We start from the raw sequence: 22,434 nt of genomic DNA, 5'->3' as shown, positions 1-22,434 counted from the left end.
CCCCTACACCCCACTCTTTAAATATACTAATTCTTGAGACCGCACTACAGTGCAGGAAAGAGAAATCTTCTCATTCCACACTGTATGGAGATAGCAGCTAAAACGTTTGAACTTAAGTTCGATCATATGTTGTCGACCATATGACATTCAAACTTTTAAGTTTGATAATGGGATATAGACCTGGAAATTACAGATCCATCAGCCTAACCAGCCTGATCTGCAAGACCATGGAATGGATCATGGACCTCATTAACAAAGACATTGGCAACTTCCAAACACTCATTCCCACACAGTTTGGTTTTGTCAAGAGGAGGTCATAGCGGTTAAATTTGGTCAACTTCTTTTGAGACTCTCACCAAAGCCATGGACAAGAGGAAGATGGTGCACACCATCTATGTTGACCTGGCCAAAGCCTTTTGATATTATTCCCCACTAGGGTATAATAGACAAACTCTCTCAACTAGGCATCAATCCACGTTACCAGATGGTTAGTAAAACTGGCTCAATGACAGAACCCACCTAATCAAAATAGGGAAAGCTAATTCAAGCAGTAGACCCGTAACAAGCAGTGTACTCCAGGGATCAGTATTGGGGCTTTTGTTTGGGATATACTTTTCTGAAGTGCAGGCCAAAACCAGTGGGCTATGGCTGACCAAGTAACAGATGACTGCAAAGTGGGCGTCAATTCCCCTAGTGATGTTGACATCCTCTAACAGTCTCACCAAAATGACTGGTGCCAGAAACATGGCCTCAAACTGACTGCCAAAAAAAATGTATCATCATCCCCTTTGGGGAGTGTGACATCCCCACAATAACAACTTAGTCCTAAGCACGCAAATCAGTCGTGAGGGACTTGGGCACCCAGGTTGATAGACTGACCACCATACTGCCGCCGTTGTATGGAAAGCTTTCAACATGGCCCACCTCATTAGTAAGGGTATCTCATCCAGGGAACAAGGTCATAACATCCCTGTATTCTTCCCTTATAAGATCCATTACAGAGTACAATGCCCCTTTTGGCAAGTACCTCACAAAGCACATGCAGCAGCTGGAGAGACCAGAGGTTCATCACTAGGAGAATCCAGGGCCTCAAATATCTACCCTACAGATATAGGCTAAAAGCCCCGTCCCTCTACTCAATCTCCTACAGATTCCTCCGAGGTGACTTCTGTCGAGCATACAAAGCAATTTCATACCCAGCCTTGATGGGACTGCTGCATTTCTGCAACTCTAACTCCACTCGAACCACCCACATCCACAACCTCAACCTGGTCCGAGACATCAACAGGAGTTGCTGGCCTGACAGATTTGAGTCCCAGAGACTCCCCCTTCTGGGGAATAGACTCCCTCTCTGCATCAAGCAGAGTACATCATTAACCCTTTTTAAGCGCAACCTGGATAACTGGATGGGGAAGAGAAAACACACCCCTGGGATTCCACCTGTGTCCCTGCTGGGCAGAGGCATCAGTTGCTGACTTGTGGGAACATGAGCTAAATTCTTGGCTAGGCTTAAGAGCCTCAGGGCCAATAACTTAGTAATTCTCTATGATCCTATTGTGTGCTGTAGCAAATGTACAATGAATCAAGGAAGCCTAACTAAAGGGAACATTTTTCACCAAGTTAACCTCCCCTTCTGCTCTCAGAACGCTTTATAATAAAAAAAAAATATATATTTTCCTGCTTCAAAATACATTTTCAACTAAGATTGCAGAAAACACCTCTACAACTACAACCAGTGCACACCACCCTTTTCCTAGTCTGCAGATAACTGAATCCATTATTCAATGTTCTTACACTTCAACATTTCAAATACCTACAAAATTACACTGCTCATCTCCTGCTGTTTACTGATCTTGTACAATTCTTCTCCTGAAAGTTATGCAACAACTTCTGGACACATGGAAACTTTCAGCGTTATGCACACGCACACATTTAAGGGGAGGGAAAATTACTCTATCATCTCAACCAATTGGGGACAAATCCAGAAATGACGAGGGACACTCCTAAAATACAAGTACAATTAACTTGAAATGCTGTACATTAATCTACATTCTCATACTGCCACTTCCTGAAGAAAGAGTTAAATGACAATAAGTAGAGTTCTCCAAGAAAAACACCACCTTCTCTCTGTGGCTTAAGAGGGACACAGCCAAAATCAGAGTCCCTGATTTTGACTCGTGAAGTTAAGAAACCCATCCAAACTTCAGAAAATAGCAAAATGGACATTGCACTGCAGCCAGCTGCATCTCAGCTTAAGCATGATCGCATAGCATCACGTAAAGTGATGGCTTAAAAAGAATAAGCCTACCCATTTTGATGTCTTGAGTATGAAAAATTAAGCAACACAGACACAATGGCAGGGGACTTCTGGTATGGCACTGATACATTAGGCAACATTCATTCCGTCACCATCCTAGTAAAAATACAGCTCAAGACTAACTTAAAATTAAGCAATCCTCAGTCATTCACAGCAGAATCCTCACTGATGGCAATAAGGGAGAAGCCTGAAAAAAATCAGGGATAGACGAGGGGAACAGATTCTTTACTCGCAAGTACTGCTTCATGCTAAGAGGTCATATTTCCTCACAGATTCTTAAAAATATATATATTTTTTTTTTTTTTTACATTTTAACTGGATACAATAAATACAAGTCCAACATAACCAAGATAAAGATAAAACACAAGCTGCATTGTCCTCCAAACAAATTACTATAAAAGCTTTATAATTCTTAAAAGTAAGAGTCTGTAATGTTTCATTTTACCAGTCCTATCACATAAGTTTAATATCTGGACATAATGTGCCACTAATGGGGGAGGGCCACAACTAAGACCACTGCTTAATAATGGAAAACCAAAAAAAAAACCTTGCTTTGAAGAAAAAGAACTAATCCCCACCATGTGGCCCGTGAATGCAAAATTAAAAAAATTAACTTTCACTTTAGAACTGCTACTGCAACAGTCTACAAGTCTTGCTCCAACCACCACCACAGTGTGCAACGTGCATTCGATTAAAGCCAGGCAAAAACAAACATGCCAACTCATCTTTGACTCTGACTTGACCACTCACTTCCCACAACAGCAACAAACAGATCCCAGGATTCAATAATGCCTACACTAAGTTTACACCATTCTGAGTGAACAAACAGACCTAACAACTTTATTCCTACTAATTTTAGTTTTCCTCTACTGACATTCTTGCAGCTTTAAATACTGACAGGGATTCATAAAGGTCACCACAATATATATATATATATATATATATATATATATATATATATATATATATATATATATATATATATATATATATATATAGTGTACACAGTGGACGCTTCATTGAATCTGGACCAGAACACATTACTCCAATAAGAATCTCACCATAAAATAGTTCCAGGCCATGTTTTGCCAGCTGTCAAGCATGGTTCAACCAATCAGCTTGAAACAACTGCAGGATCAAGGATTATGTAAAATTCAGATCAGCTGGACAAGACATTTTATTTCCAGACAATCGAGAAAACAGAAAAGTGGTAACCTTATCAGAGAGAAAGGGATTAGTATTAACCAAATGTTTACCAGCAGCTAGATTCGTTACAATAAGATAGGGAATGATTGCATAAAAACTTAAGACAGAGGCATTTTATGCAGTCTAGCTGCTTTCAGCGGGGGTAGCAGGCTGGCTGTCATGGAAATTGCAGTCTGCAACAAAATAATCCTCCAAAACTGATAGAACAGGAAAAGTTTCTGAAATTCCAGCATTTATTCTTGGACTGAGAAAAATCACTTCTCTCACTGAAACAGATTCATTCTGGAAAACACAACAGTCTCTTAGCAAATTTTGAATTTACCACTAGCAGTCACTCAGGGTCAACACCCTGCACTAACCCCCCTGTTCAAGATAAAGGAGAAGAAAACTGCATGGTTTTCTTTTTTACAAGAATTTCTGCAGGAACAGGCATACTTACCAGCAAAATCCTCCCTAAGGATGGGCAAAGCTTTCTGACTAAGCAGAAAGGCATTCTCTGCCCCTTTGCAGACAGGCATCTGTGGCTCTCCCTTGCACTCCAACAGCTGCAAAGGCCATGTCTAACCCCCAAGGTCCATGGAGACCTCAGGACCTACACCAGGAGAACCAAATGAAAATGTGTCATCTGAAAAATTAGCTTTGACCACAAGGCTTTCACTCATCTGTGGCTGAAGCACTTTATTAGCTTAATGCACTGGCAAAGGAGGTTTAATTTTTGTGCGCTTGTGGTTGGAAAAAGAAGTGATAAGTTGTACCATGGTTAAGCTTAAAAAGATTCCCAATTCCTAAGGAAGCCTGACAGTAACTATCAGTAAAACAGGTTGTTGTAGGAAAAAAAAAAGGGGAGAGAAATTAATCTATTAAAATACAGTGAAAAACACTTAACCCAAACCACAAAGGTACAAAAACACAATATTTACCACAGAAATATAGTTTGAAGCGAGCGCCAACTTTTACCACAGAATTAGAGGTCCCGTTTAAAAGTCACATGACTATCAAAAACATTTTCCTAGATTATGTTTTACAGAAAAAAGTAAGTTTTCTATACAAAACTGGAAAGTTTTTTTTTACCCCTTGAAGTGAAATTACCCAGAAATGGAACAGCATTACCAGACTGTGCTCTCTCTGGCAGCCAGCAGAAGAGTGCTCTCTCTGGCAGCCAGCAGAAGAGTGCTCTCTCTGGCAGCCAGCAGAAGAGTGCTCTCTCTGGCAGCCAGCAGAAGAGTGCTCTCTCTGGCAGCCAGCAGAAGAGTGCTCTCTCTGGCAGCCAGCAGAAGAGTGCTCTCTCTGGCAGCCAGCAGAAGAGTGCTCTCTCTGGCAGCCAGCAGAAGAGTGCTCTCTGGCAGCCAGCAGAAGAGTGCTCTCTCTGGCAGCCAGAAGAAGAGTGCTCAATCTGGCAGCCAGCAGAAGAGTGCTCTCTGGCAGCCAGCAGAAGAGTGCTCTCTCTGGCAGCCAGCAGAAGAGTGCTCTCTCTGGCAGCCAGCAGAAGAGTGCTCTCTCTGGCAGCCAGCAGAAGAGTGCTCTCTCTGGCAGCCAGCAGAAGAGTGCTCTCTCTGGCAGCCAGCAGAAGAGTGCTCTCTCTGGCAGCCAGCAGAAGAGTGCTCTCTGGCAGCCAGCAGAAGAGTGCTCTCTCTGGCAGCCAGCAGAAGAGTGCTCTCTCTGGCAGCCAGCAGAAGAGTGCTCTCTCTGGCAGCCAGCAGAAGAGTGCTCTCTGGCAGCAGGAGAGCTCTGAAGGGCTTGGCGCTCAAACCTGACTTTTAATCACTTCAGCGTGAGCTGACTGTTCGGGCTAGTGGAAGGTTCCCTGAAAGCTGGACGGCTATTATATCCTTAGCAGGATACATAATTTATATAGCTTATGCTACTGCAGCACTGATCCTTGTGAACACCTGAAGAGTAAAGCACCTCCTTCCCATAACTTCTTGTCATACAAATAGTAGTTTTATAAATGCAACAATATCAACTTCTGGTTAAGTACACCATAGACTGAAATGATATTTTGATAACATACACTGGGTCCCATGTTAAAGTGATGCAAAAACAAAACTGATAATGGGTACAGACGGCAAACAATCATGACAACCTGAGCTCAAAAACACAAGCAAAGGCAACATAATTCTAAATGTTAACACAAACAATTTGGAACTCCCATTAGATTCAACATTCATTCTCTTCCATCATACTGCAAACATTACTGCCAAGCTGCTCACTCACTAAAATTCTGCTATTACATTTCCCACCTCTTATCCCCCACAGCACATGCTGCTGTAGCCAAAAATGTACCAATTCCTTAACTGAAATATAGGACTATAAATTCTTTATCTTCATTCTTTTAGCACACACAAACTACACACCACTGAAAATAAGGTATTCAGGTTTGCACTAATAGCAGAGAGATAATGGCCACTGTGGCCTGTTAAAGTGAGTCTACTGGCTTCCTATAAACAGGGATGTTTCCCTTCATGCGCAGTCTTTAATACACAACTGTAATTACTGCCACCTTCTAAAAAGACTTGTTTAGTGATGTTAATTCCTTACTAAGAAACCCTCAGAATGATGCCTCACTATTGCTTGCTCAAGATTTAAAAATGCCTCTGGTGAAAGCCTTTTCCAAAACTGAGCTCACATTATGGAATATCACTCAATCATCCTTAAAGGATCACTTGAGGCCAAGTGCAATTGCTTTTGTGAATCTAGCAAACACTAGACTAAACTCACCACACGACAGTCGAGTTTACATTATATTTAATTTATCTGCAAATACTCTCTCTCTCATTAACTATTTAATATCACTTACTTTTATTACAATTTTATTACACCAGTCATGACTGAAAAGGGTCAACTGACAAGTACACTACACACAGTTAAACTGGGAAAAATAATCTCATCTTGTAGAATCCCATTTTCAGTGCTTGTTTATCTAGTTGATCCACAGATCAAACTGCTGTCTGTCAAAGTGAGCGTGTCTCAAGACAAATTCCAACCAGGTAGTATCTGTGTTAACAGAGAGGAAAGGAAGCAAACTAGTTCTGCACTGAACCAAAATGTTCCCCTTTCTCCACTGCCATGAAGCCCTCCACTGCCATGAAGCCCTCCAACTCGCATATTTCAGTAGAAGAGAGAGGGGGGGGCTAGCCTTCCCAAGGGGGAAAAATGTGCGCCACAGTAAGCATTTATGTTTCACTGTACAATTCTATCGGTTTTCTACTGATGTGCAAGTAAAGTGGCCATTTGCTGTAGTGAGCTTTTTAGGGTGGAGGGGTTGCTAAATTGCTCAGTTACTTTAACTGAATAGGGACTGTCAACAGCTCCATTATGAAACAGAAGACCTCCTTAAATTGTCACACCCCATGATAGAGGAGCACTCAACAAATATTAATACAAAGGGGGGAAAAAAGCTCACAGCACAAGTAGAAGGCAGCAGCACAGGGCTGGCTAAAACAATCCAATCTGCAGCCTCCACACATAAGCATCTGCTCTGTCACCTGCACGTGCTCTGAAGCAAACAAAAAATGTAACTTTCCATACCAGCAAATGCTACTTAATTACCTAGCCCTGTTTCTATACAACACCCCACATGCAGCCAAACAGTCCCGGAAAGAAAATGTATTGCAAAATAACCTCACTGTGATCAAGTTATTTTAAAGGAATTGCAACTCTAAAACTGCACCCATAAAAGAAGTTTGTGTTAAATACTATGGAAATCAAAAAAGCAATATAGAATGTTTACCTGAAATTCATATTTCTTGACTTGGGATGACATCAGTGCCACTGCATGGCTGAAATAATATTCCTTACATAAGGAGGAGATTAGAGTTTAGAACAGGTTTTCCAAACTTAGTGAAGACATATCAGAAGTAGCAAAAACAGCAGCCAACTCGCACCTAAGGATATGCATCAAAACAAAACATGAAATGATAGCACAATGAAGAGAAATGTGTCGTTATGTTACCCAACTTTTAAATGCTCTTCCCAAAGAATTAGCTATACCATAACCTCAGCAAACTTGAATCGTATGGATAAATTCTAAGATGTTGGTACAAAAAAAAAAAAAAAAGAAATATGCAATAAACCACACAGCAACTAAAAGCCCTTTGTATGCAAGCAAAACTGTTTTGCAGTTCATACAAACACTACTTAATGAAGAACAGTGCACAATATCAGACAATCTGCAATTCAGAGAAACATTCTACTATAAATCATTGAAAACTGACAAGTCCAACAGGAATGATAAAAAGTAATTCACGTTTAAATAATTCACATTTGTGCAAACTCCATCTGCTGGTTTAATTTTCATCCACTGGTCTGGTGTATTCAAATGTGGCTACCTAGCTCCACAGACAAAAGGAAATAGACTGCTTTCAAAAACTCATCAAAAAATTAAACTATACAATACAGACTGCAAAATGTCCCCACTACTCAAAAATCCATCAATTGCTGAATAATCATTTTGTTTTAAAAGGTGGCGTCAGTCTTTAAATATGAAAAAAATGTAAACTAGGTCTACTAGATGAAATACAATAGTGCTTTTTCTTCCAAAATCTGACCCCATTCTTGAGTTCAGCGTCTTTCCGATCCTAAAATATACATTTTTAATCACTCCCCTCCTCCATTTTGCAAAGATAAACCACTCAAGGAGAAGAAACCAATTTCAAGTTTTTATTTTCATACTGTAAAACAAAAAATGCAGCTAAAAAAGTGTTCACTCTGTTAGTGACACATCATGCTACTGAAACCAGCAACAGGTTTGGGAGGAGGTGCTTAAAAGCACAAAGATTGCACCTCCACCTATCAGTCAACACTTCCAATTCTAAAACTTGAACACTGCATTAGGTCTCCAGTTCTTTTATGGGTGACCAAATGCAAAGAGCAAGGAAAACACCAACCAAAATGAAAAACATTCAAAAGGACAGTTGGACAATGAGCAAACCAAAAACATATTACAGCTAGATAAAGCCTAAAACGGCTGCCGACTGGTATAGAAGTAGAACAAGAGAGTCTGCCATGGTAGAAAAGAACACTCTACTTCTAGAGAAACAACCACTGAGGAACTGAATGTTAAAGTGCAACTATGACCAAGCCAACACTGCTTACTTGCCAGCTACAAATGTTAGTGCTGAAAACAGAAGCGCCTCACCTGGTAGCCATCCTGGCAACAGAAAATTAACTTGCGCAGAATTGCGTCACCATTTTGTATAGCTCCTTATGGCATCTTGATATTCTTGGATACTGTATTACTAAACTAATTGCTATTTTCATATACAAAGTCAATGTATAACATTTGTGGGACACAAACATTATTAGTTACTGATGTCCTATAGTGGGAAATATTTAAAAAATTATGTACTCACCATAACGTTCCATCTGAGTAGTTGTACATTTACTAGCATCAGCTCAGAACTCCAAACTCCTCCCCTTACCTATGATACACCTCCACTGCCTTCTCTCCCCAGATCGAGTTTGCTGAACTTTATACTGAGAAAGGGACGGTTGAAGACAAATGAAGTACAACTACACAGATGGAACGTTACGGTGAGTACATAAACTTCTTTATCTGAAGTAGTTTATTTCATTTGGTCTTCAACCTGTGGGGAGAGTCCCCAGCTACTACAACTCCTGGGAAGCCCTCATGGAAGGATATTCAGGAGCACCGCGGAACCAAAGGAATGCTCTCCTCCTGGAAGTCGAATCCAATTTGTAATGAGAAATAAACGTACGAGATAAGGACCAAGTAGCTGAAGAACAGATATCATCCAAAGACCCAACCAAAAAGTGGCAGACGTAGCCATGGACCTAGTGGAATGAGCTTTCACCTGACCTGGAGGAGACATGCCTCTGTCCTAATAGACCTGCAGGATGCATGAAGAAATCCATCTAGCTATAGTGACCTTGGAGATGGGTTTCCCCAAAAAGGGTTTATAGAAGGATACAAACAATTGATCAGATTTATGGAAATTTTTTGTCCTGTGTAAATAGAATTGTAACGGTCTATGAACATCCAACATGTGGAGTTTGTATTCCATCTTGTTAGTAAAATTAGGAAAAAAAACAGGCAAATGGATGGTCCGATTGATATTTACTGGTGATGCCACCTTCAGAAGAAAAGATTAATTGGTCCAAAGGGAAACCCTATCTTTGTGAAAAATCATGTAAGGTATTTTGATGGACAAGGCCTGTAATTCTGAAACCCTTTTTGCAGTGGTAATAGCCACCAGAAAAGCTGTTTTCCAAGATGAAAATTTCAGATCTGCAGTTGCTACAGGCTCGAAAAGCAGAGTGACCAAAGCTTGAAGAACCATGGTAAGGTCCCATGAGGGAACAGGATCTTTGACTGGGGGCGTAACAAAAAGGTGCCTTTGATAAAGGCTTTACACAGTCTAGAAGAGGCTAGAGAGGCAGAATTCTCACCCACATGAAAATGAGATGGCAGCCAACTGAACTTTGACAGAAGAACTAGCTCATGTTGAAAAATATCAGCTAGAAAAATCAAGAAAGGTGGAAATAGGAGCCGTGAAAGGGTCTAGACTCCTTCGAGAGGCTCAAAAGGAAAATGTTTCCACTTGCTGCGATAAACCCTCCTGGCTGAAGACTTACGAGCAGCAACCTAACTGAGGAGGATAGTCCAGGAGTCCTAGCAATCACAGGAACTGGAGCAGCCAAGCTGTAAGCCTCAGGCTGTCCAGATTTGGATGAGGCACCCCAGAAGGGTGTGAAATTAAATCCTGAACGGGATCTAGGATCCAAGGTGGAGCCAGAAGGGGAGACCAAAGGAAGGGAAACCATACCCGGTGAGGCCAGAAAGTACAGTTGTGTACACTTATCATAAATGTAGATGTTAGAATGTATTCACTGTTGCAGTCATCACATTTGGGTTATCTGCTTGCAGTAGCCCTCAGTCGGCCTGTATCAAAGTCTTGGGTCTGGAGTCGGTTGCTGTCTCATCTTACATGATGTCAGATAGGAAGGGGTATAAAGCATGCAGCCAACTCCATTACATCAGTTTTTCTTGCCCCAGATGTCAGGTGCCCCCCTAATGGGAAGCAATTAAACATAAATATACAATGGTATAGGTCCAACAAAAAGGCAAATACACTAAAAAGCTTTTAAGCACAGTAAAAGAGCAGAGGTATAGACAAAAGTCAGGGGGCTGGAGGGAGGGTGTAAACAACTGCAACAGTGCATACTCTCAAACATCTACATTTATGGTAAGTGTACACAACTGTACTATGTTCTTCGTGTTTCACTGTTGCAGTCATCACACTTGGGTAGATTCCCAAAGCTAAGGATGGGTGGAGGAATTTAGATAGCATTAGGACCAGCTATAAGGCCCTGCAAAGACTGCAGTGGCAAAGCCCGCTCTGGATTTAGAGAAAATTGGCAAAGGGTAATGCTTGGTGAAAGTTTGTACAAAAACTCCAGGTAGCAGTTTCTAGGATGTCCCCGGTAGGGACACCTCTTCGAAAAGCTGTAGGCTGTAGAGGTAGATGCAGCCCTGGTTGAATGGGGTCTAATAACCTGTGGGATAGGTTTTCTATGGTGCTTATATCAGAAGTGAATGCAATGGCCTATCCATTTAGAACTGGTTTGCTTTGAAATGGCCTTCCCCTCTGCCCCTGCAGCAAATGCCACCAGCAGTTGCTCAGATTTCCTTTGAGGTTTAGTCCAAGTATAATCCAAGTTGTCTGTGCACATCTAAGGAGTGCAGTATACATTCCCCTTTGCTCTGTGGATTAGAAAAGAAGGTTGGCAAATGAATGGACTGATTAAAAGCCGCACCGCATACCACCTTGGGAATGAAGGAGGGATTGGTCCTGAGGGACACCTTGTCCACATGAAAGATGATGGGCTCCCACTGCCATAAGGGCCTGTAATTCAGATACCCTTCTTGCTGAAGTGATTGCTAAAAGGAAGGCTGTTTTCCAAGGAAGGAATTTTAACTCTGCACTTGCAACTGGCTCAAAAGGAGGAAGAGTGAGTTTTTGCAATAAAAAGTTAAAGGTCCCAGGCTGGAGTTGGGGCCCTCCTGAGTGGTCTTAAGTTTTTGGCCCCTCTGAGGAACTGCTTGAGCAGTGGATGAGAGAAGAGGGGTGGTTCTGTGCTGTAATAAGCTGAAATGGCTGAGGCGTGAATTTTGGAGGAAAAACAAAGGCCCTTGTGAAGCATCTCAGTTAAGCATTGAAGAATTTGAGCTAAAATGGGTGCTGATGTGCCCATCCTTGGAGTTTGGTTCCAGGCACAGAATCTTTTCCATTTTTCAGCACAAGATTTTCTAGTACTAGGCCTCCTTGCCTCCAAAATGACATCCAACACACTTGTTTACTGAGGGATGGTAACAGAGATTAGGTAATTAGCCAGGATGCCAGGTTCAGGGTTTGAAGTAGGGGGTGCACAATCTGGCTCTTCTGCTGTGACAGCAGGGTAGGGGGTCTGAGGCAGGTGCCATGGAGCCAGCAGTGACTGTGCTGGGGGTGTTGGCGGGGCCAGTCTGGTGCAATCAGCATCATCCTTGGTTTGTCCTGTCTGATCTTTAGTAGTACTTTAGAGAGGAGTGGAGAGTGGGAAAGGCATAAACGGATAGATTTTTCCAGCTGAAGGATAGAGCATCCACTTTCCAAGCTTGTTTGTGGGGAGTCCTTGTGCAGAATTTGTCAAATTGGTAGTACTGGGGGAGAGGCAAACAGGTCTATATCTGGGCTCCCCTATTTATCCAACATGTTGAAGGTTTTTGGTTCCAGTTCCCACTTGTGGGTCCATGAGATTTCTGCTTAGTTCGTCTGCCAGTGTATTTAGTTTTCCTGGCAGGAATTGAGCCTGTATTTGCATTTGGTAGCTCAAGGCTGTGTTCTGCAGAGCCATGGCTTGTCTGCAGAGGGGGTAAGAATGGGTATCCCCCCTGCTTATGTACCACATAACAGTGGTGTTGACAGTCTTTACCATTAAATGTCCTGAAAAAAAGTTGTCCTTGTAGGCTTTCAGAGCTTTCTGTACAGCTAACATTTCTTTTTGATTGATATGCAGGTGCATTTGACTTGGGTTCCATTTGCTCTGAATGCACTTCCCTGCCAGGTGAGCCCCCCCATGCATAGTCTGACACGTTTGTTAGGGTTTGGGCGGCAGGGGGTAGAGTGAATGGTAGTCCCTTGTTTTGGTGGCAGGCCTCTGCCCACCAAAGGAACTCTAACCGTAGGCAAGGTATAAATAGGAATCATTACATCCAGATCCCGAGAATGTTGACACCATAGGCTTTTTATATACCACTGTAGTTTCCTCATATGCAGTCTTGCATATGGAATTGGTAGAATGCAGGAGGCCATGAACCCCAAGGCTTGCAGTATTTGCCTTGCAGATGGCAGGGTCTTTGTGGCCATTAGTTTGAAGTAAGTTGTCAAAGGAATTTGTTTCGCTGTTGTGAGGAAAGCCATCTGGGAAGCTGTGTTCAAGCTTGCTCCCAGGAATATAATTTGTTGACAGGGTACCAAATGTGATTTTTTTGTTTATGGTGTACCCCAGACAAGTCCGCACCTTTTGTACAAATGCCAGATGATTCAAAAGCATGTCCTGGTTTTCTGCCTGAATTAGACAATCGTCCAGGTATGGGTATATTTGAATATTTCTTTGCCTGCAAAATTCAATGACTGGAGCTAGGTACTTTGTGAATACCCTGGGCGCAGCAGATAAGCCAAAGGGCAGGGCAGAGAACTGATGGTGCATGTAGTCTGCTTTGAAGCGTAGGTATCTTCTGCCAGATTCCCTGATTGGGATGTGCAGGTAGGCTTCCTTTAAATTCAGTGTTGTCAACCAGGCATCTTTGCCTAGTATAGGGAGCAACTGGTGAAGAGTTAACATCTTGAATTTTGGAATCACCAAAAAGGTGTTTAAGATAGAAAGGTCTAGGATAGGAAGCCATGAATAGTCTTCTGGGTACCAGGAAAAGTCTTTAGTACAAACCTCGTCCCTTATCCTCTTCTGGGACAGTTTGAATAGTCTTTATGCTTGAGAGAGAGTACTTGCTTTTGAGCCTCTGCCCACTGATTTGGGGGTAGATCTGGCCAACCGTTTGGGCTTGGTAATGTGTGGAAGTGACATCTGTATCCTTGGGGAAACTATATTTAAAACCAATTTGTCTTGGGTAATGAGTTCCCAGTTTTTGGCTTGCAGAGAAATCTTTCCCCCTAAAGGAGCAGTCAGTTGAGAAGTGCTTGGAAGTTTTTGGAAGTTTTAAAGTTCAGTCATTGAGACAGCTTACCATGGGGGGGGGGTCTTACTACTCCCGGACTTTGAACTGAGAGCCCCCCCCCCACTGCTTAGTCTTGTGCATACCCTGGGACTGAAACCTGGGTGTTTTGGTTCATAGGTTCATACTAGGCTATCTGCCCTAGGGCATTTATAAGCCTAGCCAGTGTGTGTGTGGCTTTCACCACCCCTTAGGATGAGAATACTATACCCATTAGTTTGCTGTGCCTCTGTCCAGCAGTGACACAGAGATGATTCCCGGGGTAAACCTACGATCTCCCATCCACTCGTCAAGATTTCTCTTGAACAGAGTCAATGAGGGGCTCTGCCTCACATGGACTGGGATTCTGTTCCATAGCGTAGGGAGTCTCTGGGTGATGAATCTGTCCCTCCAGCACGTCCTATTTATATCCGTGTTGAGGTTTAAGTCTCTTGCTCTCATGGCTCTGGTGGATTTGGATTTTTTTGAGGTGGAGCTTGTCCATTAATTCCGGGTTGGACATGGACTTGTATGTCAGGCACAGATCACCTCTGAGCAGATGGTATGCGACTGAATAGAGCTGGAGTTTCTTCAGTCGGGCATCGTATGACATATGTTTGAGCCCCTTTATCCTTTTGGTGAGGAACTTTTGGGGTCTTTCCAACTGCTGCAGGTGTCGGGTAAGGTACATTCCGAATGGGGCGTTGTACTCAATCATTGGTCTGATAAGTGAAGAGTACAGGGGTACAATGACCTCTCCTGATCTGGATGTGAATCCCTTCATGATCAGGTGGGCAATGTAGAAGGTCTTCCTAACCACTTTGGCAATGAGAGTGTCAAAAGAGAGGTTACTGTCAACTTGGGTCCCCGATAACTTCTTCCGTGTTTAATGGATTACCACCTATGTGGTAATTAGGGGTTACCTTGTTTTTCCCAAAGGGTATGACTATACATTTTTTGGCATTTAGCTTAAGGCCATGGCTCTGGCACAAGTTATCCATTTCTATGAGACCTCTCTGGAGGATGTCTGTCTGATGGAGTCAATTATGGTGCCCAGTTTGCAGTCATCTGCAAATTTTGTCAGCCACAATCCCCCTATGTTTGCCTGCACTTCAGAAAAATAAATGCCGAACAAGAGGGGGCCCAGGACTGAGCCCTGTGGGACATCGCTCGTGACCGGCTTAGAGTCTGACATGGCACCAGCAACTCTAACCCTGTGTGTTCTGTCCTTGAGCCAGTTTGCAACCCATCTTGTGACATATGGGTTTACATCTAAGCTGGTGAGCTTTTCTATGATGCCCGAGTGGGGTATTGTGTTGAACGCTTTTGCTAGGTCAAGGTAGGCTGTGTGAACTGCCTTACCCTCATCAATGGCCTTAGTGACTGTTTCGAAAAAGTCGACCAAGTTCAAGAGGCAGGATCTGCCCTTGACAAAGCCAAATTGGGTAGGATCCAGTGTCTGTAGGTCCCCAATGTCTTTATTTATGAGTTCCATTATGATCCTCTCCATAGCTTTGCAGACAAGGCTCGTCAAGCTTATGGGGTGGTAATTTCCAGGGTCCATAGAAGCACTGCCTTTGTGGAGTGGGACCACAGTTGCCGTACGCCATTCTTTGGGTACGTATCCTGTAGTAAGGCTAAGATTAAACAGCAGCCTTATGTGCGGGTTTAGTTCCTCATTGAGTTCGTGTAGCACACAGCTGGGGACACCGTCCGGTCCCATTGATGCTGTGTTTTTTTGCTTTAGAGAGAGCAGCTCTCACCTGGGCATCTGAGATGTTTGGGAGGCTAGACTCTGGTGGGATAGATATTTCTCCTTTTGGGAGAAATTTGCACTGAACCTGTCTGCCAGTATGTTGGCAATGTCTGTGGGTTCAGTGATTTTATCATTTTGGACTAATTCTGAGCATATCTGGGAGTTTCCACCCAGGTTTCCAACAGCTAAAGAAGGCCTTATGATGGTCTTTTGTGTCATTAACGATTTTTCTCTCAAAGTTGGCCTTGGATGATTTTATGAGTGATCGTAGTTTTTTGCTAGTATTGATCAGAGATGCCTTCCCTTTTAGGGATTTTGCTCTGTCATGTAGTAGATTTCCCCTCTTGTTGTAGAGTTTGTTTATGGCTGGGGTCCACCAGACCGGGCGCCTGCCTTTGGTGGAAAGGGTCTTGATTTTATTAGGGATTGCTTGATCCATACATTCCTGGAGGTGCTCGTAGAAGGCATTTGTAAGGGTTTCAGCAGCGTGGGTTGTGGTTTCCACTGGCTCGGGGGCCTTGAAGGATACAACTCCAGTCTTAAGAAGTGTGAAGTTTGCTTTTGAGAAGTTCTTCACTGTGGTCTTTTTTGCTGGGGTGGGGGGATGTGGATCTCCAATGAGATTAATTTATGGTCTGATCTCACCAATGAGGGATATACTTCCAGTGTGGAGCATTTTGTCCCCATGTTGGTGATGATCAGGTCTAGTATATTTTCTCCTCTTGTGGGGATGGTGACTAGTTGTTCCATAGCATTTGAGTTTATGAACTCCAGGAACCTTTGGGCTAGGGTGTTGGGGCTTGAGTAATGTTCCCAGTCTATGTTTGGGTAGTTGAAGTCACCCAATATGATGGTGTTTGGACAGACATTCATACTCTCCAGTGTCTTCAGGAAGGCTGTGTGGGTTTCCTGAGTTTGAGAAGGTGGTCTGTAGCATGCTACAAACTGTAGGGCAGTTTTACCTATGGTTAATTGCACCTGGATGGTCTCTGATGCTTCGTGCGTTGCCACTAACCTGGAGGTGTGGGTATCCTTTATGAATATGGATACTCCCCCCTCCTTTTGTGGTTCGGTCCGGATTTTGGGGCGGAACGCATGATATGAGGTATAACCTGATAGTGCTGGGGTGCTCTCAGGAGCCTTGAACCAGGTTTCAGTCACAGCACAGACATCGATGTTCTCCATACTGAGGAGGGCTTGAGGGCTGCATCTTGAGGTTTAGACTTCTGGCATTGAGCAGTATTACCCTTAGTTTTTCTCCATTTTTGTTTTCTAGGGCGGTAGGTTTATCATTTGAGCCTTGCCTAAAAAAGGCACTATGGGGGTGGCAAGAGCCTTTGCCAATATCTGGAAGCCCAGGGGTGACAGGTGCAAGCCGTCCCTTGCGAAGCAGCGTGGCTCGTCAAGCATGTCATCCCAGGCAGACAGACATTGGATCCCCTTAGAATGACACCAGTAATTAAGCCAATTATTAAAGCTGGCATTGGGTTTGGACTGAGGTCTGGAAGAGGCAGGAAAGGACCAATTCTTAGAGGGCCAATGCCTACTAAATCTTGGAGGCTGTACTTGTAGGAAATTTTTAACAGTTTGCATAGGTTTAGCTTTTTCCTCCATCTTTTTAAGAACAAATTCTTTGTTGCCAAACAGGCGGCCCTGGTTTAAGGGAGCATCCAGCAATTTAGCTTTAACATGATCTGGCAAAGATTGCTCCTTAAGCCAAGCATGCCTTCTAAGTGCAGACCCAGTGACAGAAGCCCTGCAAGATGCCTCTAGTGAATCAAAACCACACTGCAAAGTAGGTTTTCCAACCTGTTAGCAGAATGCATTAAATCCTGTAAATCCTTATTTTCAGCAGTCAGGAATAAACATCATTTTCTGTTTAACCAATCCAATAATACGTTGCTGATACTTTAACATATGAAACTGGCAGTTTAAGGCCCCAATAGTCAAGGTTGCAGAAGTGTATACCTTCTTACCCCATCTATCCAGCGCCCTAGAGTCTCTATCAGAAGGGGTAGGATTTTTGGCAGTAGTAGCCTTAATGCCCTTGGGTCCCTGTGAAATGGTCTCAGGATCCACAGTAGGATTTTTAAAAAGGAACTTGTAAGCGTCAAGAACCCTGTAATATCAGGTTTTCTGAGAGCAGGAGGTAGAGTCAGGGGCCAAGCTAGATTCCGAAAAGGCATCAACAATGTCTAGTACAGGGAGGGATAGCTAAAGGCCTGTGCTGAGGCAGGAGTAAGAAATCCCCAAGACTCTTTTTATAATCAGAGTAATCCTGGCTTTCCCAGCGAAAATGCTCCCTAAGAGTATGCAAGGTTTCACCAAAAGAACTCTGCTGGGGGGGGGCAGAGGGAATACAGTCCTCTGCATCAGAATCCTCATAGGTAGATAAGGGTAAATCCTGGTCAGAGGAAACAGAAATTTCAGAAACCCGGGCAGAAGTATAAAAAAATTCAGTCCCAGGTCTCTTAGAAGGGGAAGGTTGGCTTCCCCTGATTAAAGTAATAAGGTCTTCAGCCATTCTTATCATTAGTTTTTTTAGGCACAGTGGCCTGACCATGCGATCTGGGCATCTGTTTTCTAGGCATAGTTATTGTGAAGTATTTGCTTTCCACAAGAAATACAATTACTGACTTTTACTGACATCGGTTTAGAGCAAGAAAAAAAGTTTCACCAACGGGGTACTTAGCTTTAGTTGAAGACTTCGGTTCTGAAACTTGAAAACAAGTTTCAGGATCTGCCGACTGGCAATTGCGAACTGCTTCTGCTTCGGGTACTGCACGGCAAGAAAGACTGATGTAATGGCGCCAGCTGCATTCTTTATACTCCCGACTACCTGATGTCACGGAAGATGAGACCGCAACAGACGCAGGACCTAAGACTTTGATAATCAGGCCGACGGAGGGCTACTGCAAGCAGATAACCCAAATGTGATGACTGCAACAGTGAAACACGAAGAACATCGGGGCAATGAGGATCACTTTGCATCCCAGTCTATGGGCTTTCTGTAGAAAGCTCTGAATGAGAGGTACTGGTGGTACTGGTGGGTAAGCATACAGAAGACTGGGAGGCCAAGCATGAACTAGAGTGTCTCTGGGGGGACTCCTCTGGCAGGGGGTTCAGAGCGAAAAACTTGCTGCACTTCACGTTGGAATCGCAGCAAGGTAAACCACTTGTGTGAAGATCTGTTCCACTACTTATAGATTCAGAGACCACTCACAAGGCATCAGAATGGTCCGACAACCCGTCTGCTAGGATGGACCATCCCAGAATGTGAGTTGCAATGAGAAAGCAACAGCTGGAGATTGCCCATTCCCACACACTCATGGCTTCGTGACAGAAAGGAGGAGATCAGGTCCACCCCTGTTTGTTGACATTCCAGCCCACTGAAATGTTGTCTGAATAGCAATCGTCCCCAGAGGAAGAAAGGTATGAGGGGCCTGCAACGCTAGAAGGACCACCCTCATCTCTAGGACATTTATATGCAAGCTGGTATCTATGGGGGACTACAGGCCTTTGACTGTCCTGCCCGAACAATGTCCCCCCCACTCAAGTTGGTAGGCATCCGTGGTCACTGCGGTTTAGGCCGGGGCTGGAACAAAGGGTCGTCCCTCCAAAATGTCCGGAGAGCTCATCCACAATACGCTGGACGACCGATAGACTTGACTGCGCTGAACTGGATGCATCAAGGGCAGTTCCAACAGGGAGCACTGTACAGCTAGAGTCCACTGTGGAACTGTCCTATGTAACCGAGCACAAGGGAGAAGAGTTATGGTCACCACCACCAGAGCCTAGGGCCCTCAACACAGATTCCACTGTTGGAAGATGAGAAAGTACAGTTGTGTACACTTACCATAAATGTAGATGTTAAGAGTGTATTCACTGTTGCAGTCATTACATTTGGGTAATCTGCTGGCAGGTTGCCCTCAGTCGGCCTGATTAACAAAGTCTTGGGTCCTGCGTCAGTTACTGTCCCTTCCATGACATCAGGTCGTCAGGGGTAGAAAACATGCAGCAGACGTCATTACCTCAGTTTTTCTTGCCCCAGATGTCAGGTGCCCCCTGAATGGGGAGCAAAATATAATCTTAAATTACAGCAATATACCTCCAATCAAAAGCAAATACACCAAAAAGGCTTTTAAGCATAACAGAAAGTAGAGGTGTAGTCAGAGAGAAAACAGGGGGCTGGAGGGAGGGTAACCAGGACTGCAACAGTGAATACACTAACATCTACATTTATGGTAAAAGTGTACACAACTGTACTATGTTTGTGTTTCACTGTTGCAGTTATTACATTTAGGTAGATTCCCCAAAGCCATGGTTGGGAGGATGGATTTGTACAGCATTAGGATCAGCTATTAGGCCCTGCAAGACTGCAGTGGCAATGCCAGCTCTGGATTTAGAGAAAATTGGTAAATGGTAATTTTTGGTGGAAGTATGAACTGAACTCCAGGTAGCAGCTTTTAGAACATCCCTGGTAGGAACACCTCTGAGAAAGGCTGTAAAAGTAGATGCAGCCCTGGTGGAATGAGAACTGATCCCCCGGGGGATAGGCTTTCCGTGATGCTTGTAGCAGAAATGAATGCAATGGCTTATCCATTTAGAAATGGTTTGTTTTGAAATAGCATTTCCCTCTGCCCCTTCAGCAAATGCTACCAGCAGTTCAGAATTTCTTTGAGTTTTAGTTCTGTCCAAGTAAAATCTCAGTTGTCTGTGCATATCCAATGAATGCAGAATCCATTCCCCTTTGTTCTGTGGATTGGGAAAAAGTTGGCAAATGAATGGACTGATTAAGAGCCACACTGGATACCAACTTGGGCATGAAGGAAGGATTGGTCCTGAGTGACACCCTGTCCGCATGAAAAATGATGAAAGGCTCACTGCCATAAGGACCTGTAACTCAGGATATCCCTCTAGCTGAAGTAATTGCCAGGAGGAAGGCTGTTTTCCAAGAAAGAAATTTTTTAAGTCTGCAGTAGCATCTGGCTCAAAAGGAGGCAGGGTGAGTTTTTCCCAATACAAAGTTACCGTCCCAGGCAGGGGTTGGAGTTCTCCTGGGTGGTCTCAAGTTCTTGGCCCCTCTGAGGTACTGCTTGAGCAGAGGATGAGAGAAGAGGGGAGGTTCTGTGTTATAATGAGCTGAAATGGCTGAGGCATGGATTTTAATGGAGGAAAAAGACAAGCCCTTGTGAATCATCTCAGTTAAGTATTGTAAAATCTGAGGTAAACTGGATGCTGCAATGCTCATTCCTTGAGATTGATTCCAAGCACAGAATCTTTTCCATTTGTCAGCATAAGATTTTCAAGTACTAGGTCTTCTCGCCTCCAATATAACATCCATTACAGGTTTGCTGAGGGAGTTAAAGGTGAATTTAAGTGATTAGCCAAGCTGCAAGGTTCAATGTAGGGAGCGGAGGGTGCAGAATCTGGTTCTCCTGCTGAGACAGTAAGGAAGATGTCTGAGGCAGGTGCCATGGGGATATTAAAGACACACTGCGCAGGAGCGGGTACCAGTGTTGGCGTGGCCAGTCTGGAGCAATCAAAATCATTTTTGGTTTGTCCTGTTTGACTTTTAGCATAACTTTGGAGAGCAGAGGTAGAGGGGCAAAGACAGACTGATAGGTTTTTCCAGCTGAAGGACAGAGCATCCACTTTCCAAGCTTTTTTGTGAGGAGTTGTGCAAAACTTGTCCAAATGGTAGTTCTGGGTGGAGGCAAATAGATGTCTGGGCTCTCCCATTTGCTTGTCAACATGTTGAAAATCCGTGGTTCCAGTTTCCATTCGTGTGGGTCCATGAGATCAGCTTTCCTGGCAGGAATTGAGCTTGTAGTTGTACTTGGTAGCTCAAGGCTGTGTTCCACAATGCCATGGCTAGTCTGCAGAAGGGATAGGAATGTGTACCCCCCTGCTTGTTTATGTACCACATAACAGTCAGTCTACCATTAGTTGTCCTGGATGAAGGTAGTCCTTGAAGGCTGTCAGAGCATTCTGTACAGCTAGCATTTCTTTTTGATTGATATGTAGGTGCATTTGATTTGGGCTCCATTTGCCCTGAATGCACTTCCCTGCCCGATGAGCCCCCCATGCATAGTCTGATGTGTCTGTAGTTAGGATTTGGGTGGCAGGGGGTGGTGTGAATGGCAGTCCCTTGTTTTGGTGGCAGGCCTCTGCCCACCATAGGAGCTCTAGGCATAGACCAGGTATGATAGGAATCATTGTTTCCAGGCTGTGACCATGTTGACTCCATAAACTCTCAGTACCACTGAAGTTTCCTCATATGCAGTCTTGCATATGGAATTAGAAGAATGCAGGAGGCCATGAACCCCATGGCTTGCAGTATTTGTCTTGCAGGGTTTTTGTGGCCACCTGGTTTGAAGTAAGTCACCAAATGAATTTGATTTTCTGGCATGAGGAAAGCCATCTCGGCAGTTGTAATCAAGCTTGCACCCAGGAATGTAATTTTTTGAGAGGGTACCAGATGTGATTTCTTTTCATTTATTGTGTAGCCTAGAGAAGTTAGAACCCTTTTTACAAATGCCAGATGTTGTACAAGTATGGCCTGGTTTTCTGCCTGAATTAGACAATCGTCCGGGTATGGATATATTTTAATATTTCTTTGCATGCAAAATGCAATTACTGGAGCCAGGCACTTTGTGAATACCCTGGGCGCAGTAGACAAGCCAAAGGGCAGTACAAAGAACTGATAACGCAAGTAGCCTGCTTTGAAGCGTAGGTATCTTCTGCAGGATTCCCCCAATTGGGATATGCAGGTAAGCTTCTTTTAAATCTAGAGTTGCCAACCAGGCATCCTTGCCTAGCATAGGAAGTAACTGGTGAAGAGTCAGCATCTTGAAGTTTGGAATGATCAAAAAAGGTGCTTAGAGTAGACAGGTCCAGAATTGGACGCCATGATTTATCTTTTCTTGGTACCAGTTAAAG

At 43.6% G+C, this 22,434-nt stretch overlaps 1 protein-coding gene across 1 annotated transcript in view; it reads right to left on the bottom strand.

Moving 5' to 3' along the window:
* Positions 1–22,434, bottom strand: part of DGCR8 (DGCR8 microprocessor complex subunit) — a gene marked incomplete in the record, with an annotated part of 1,139,047 nt that overhangs the window by 1,012,671 nt on the left and 103,942 nt on the right. The window contains 1 exon segment of the mRNA XM_044068709.1: positions 7,254–7,407.

The sequence above is a fragment of the Protopterus annectens genome, chromosome 4.part0, assembly GCF_019279795.1.
Source record: "Protopterus annectens isolate FY-2018-M chromosome 4.part0, PAN1.0, whole genome shotgun sequence".
Lineage (NCBI taxonomy): Eukaryota > Metazoa > Chordata > Ceratodontiformes > Protopteridae > Protopterus > Protopterus annectens.
The sequence above is the reverse complement of the archived record's forward strand: the minus strand, read 5'-3'. Positions and strand labels throughout refer to the sequence as shown.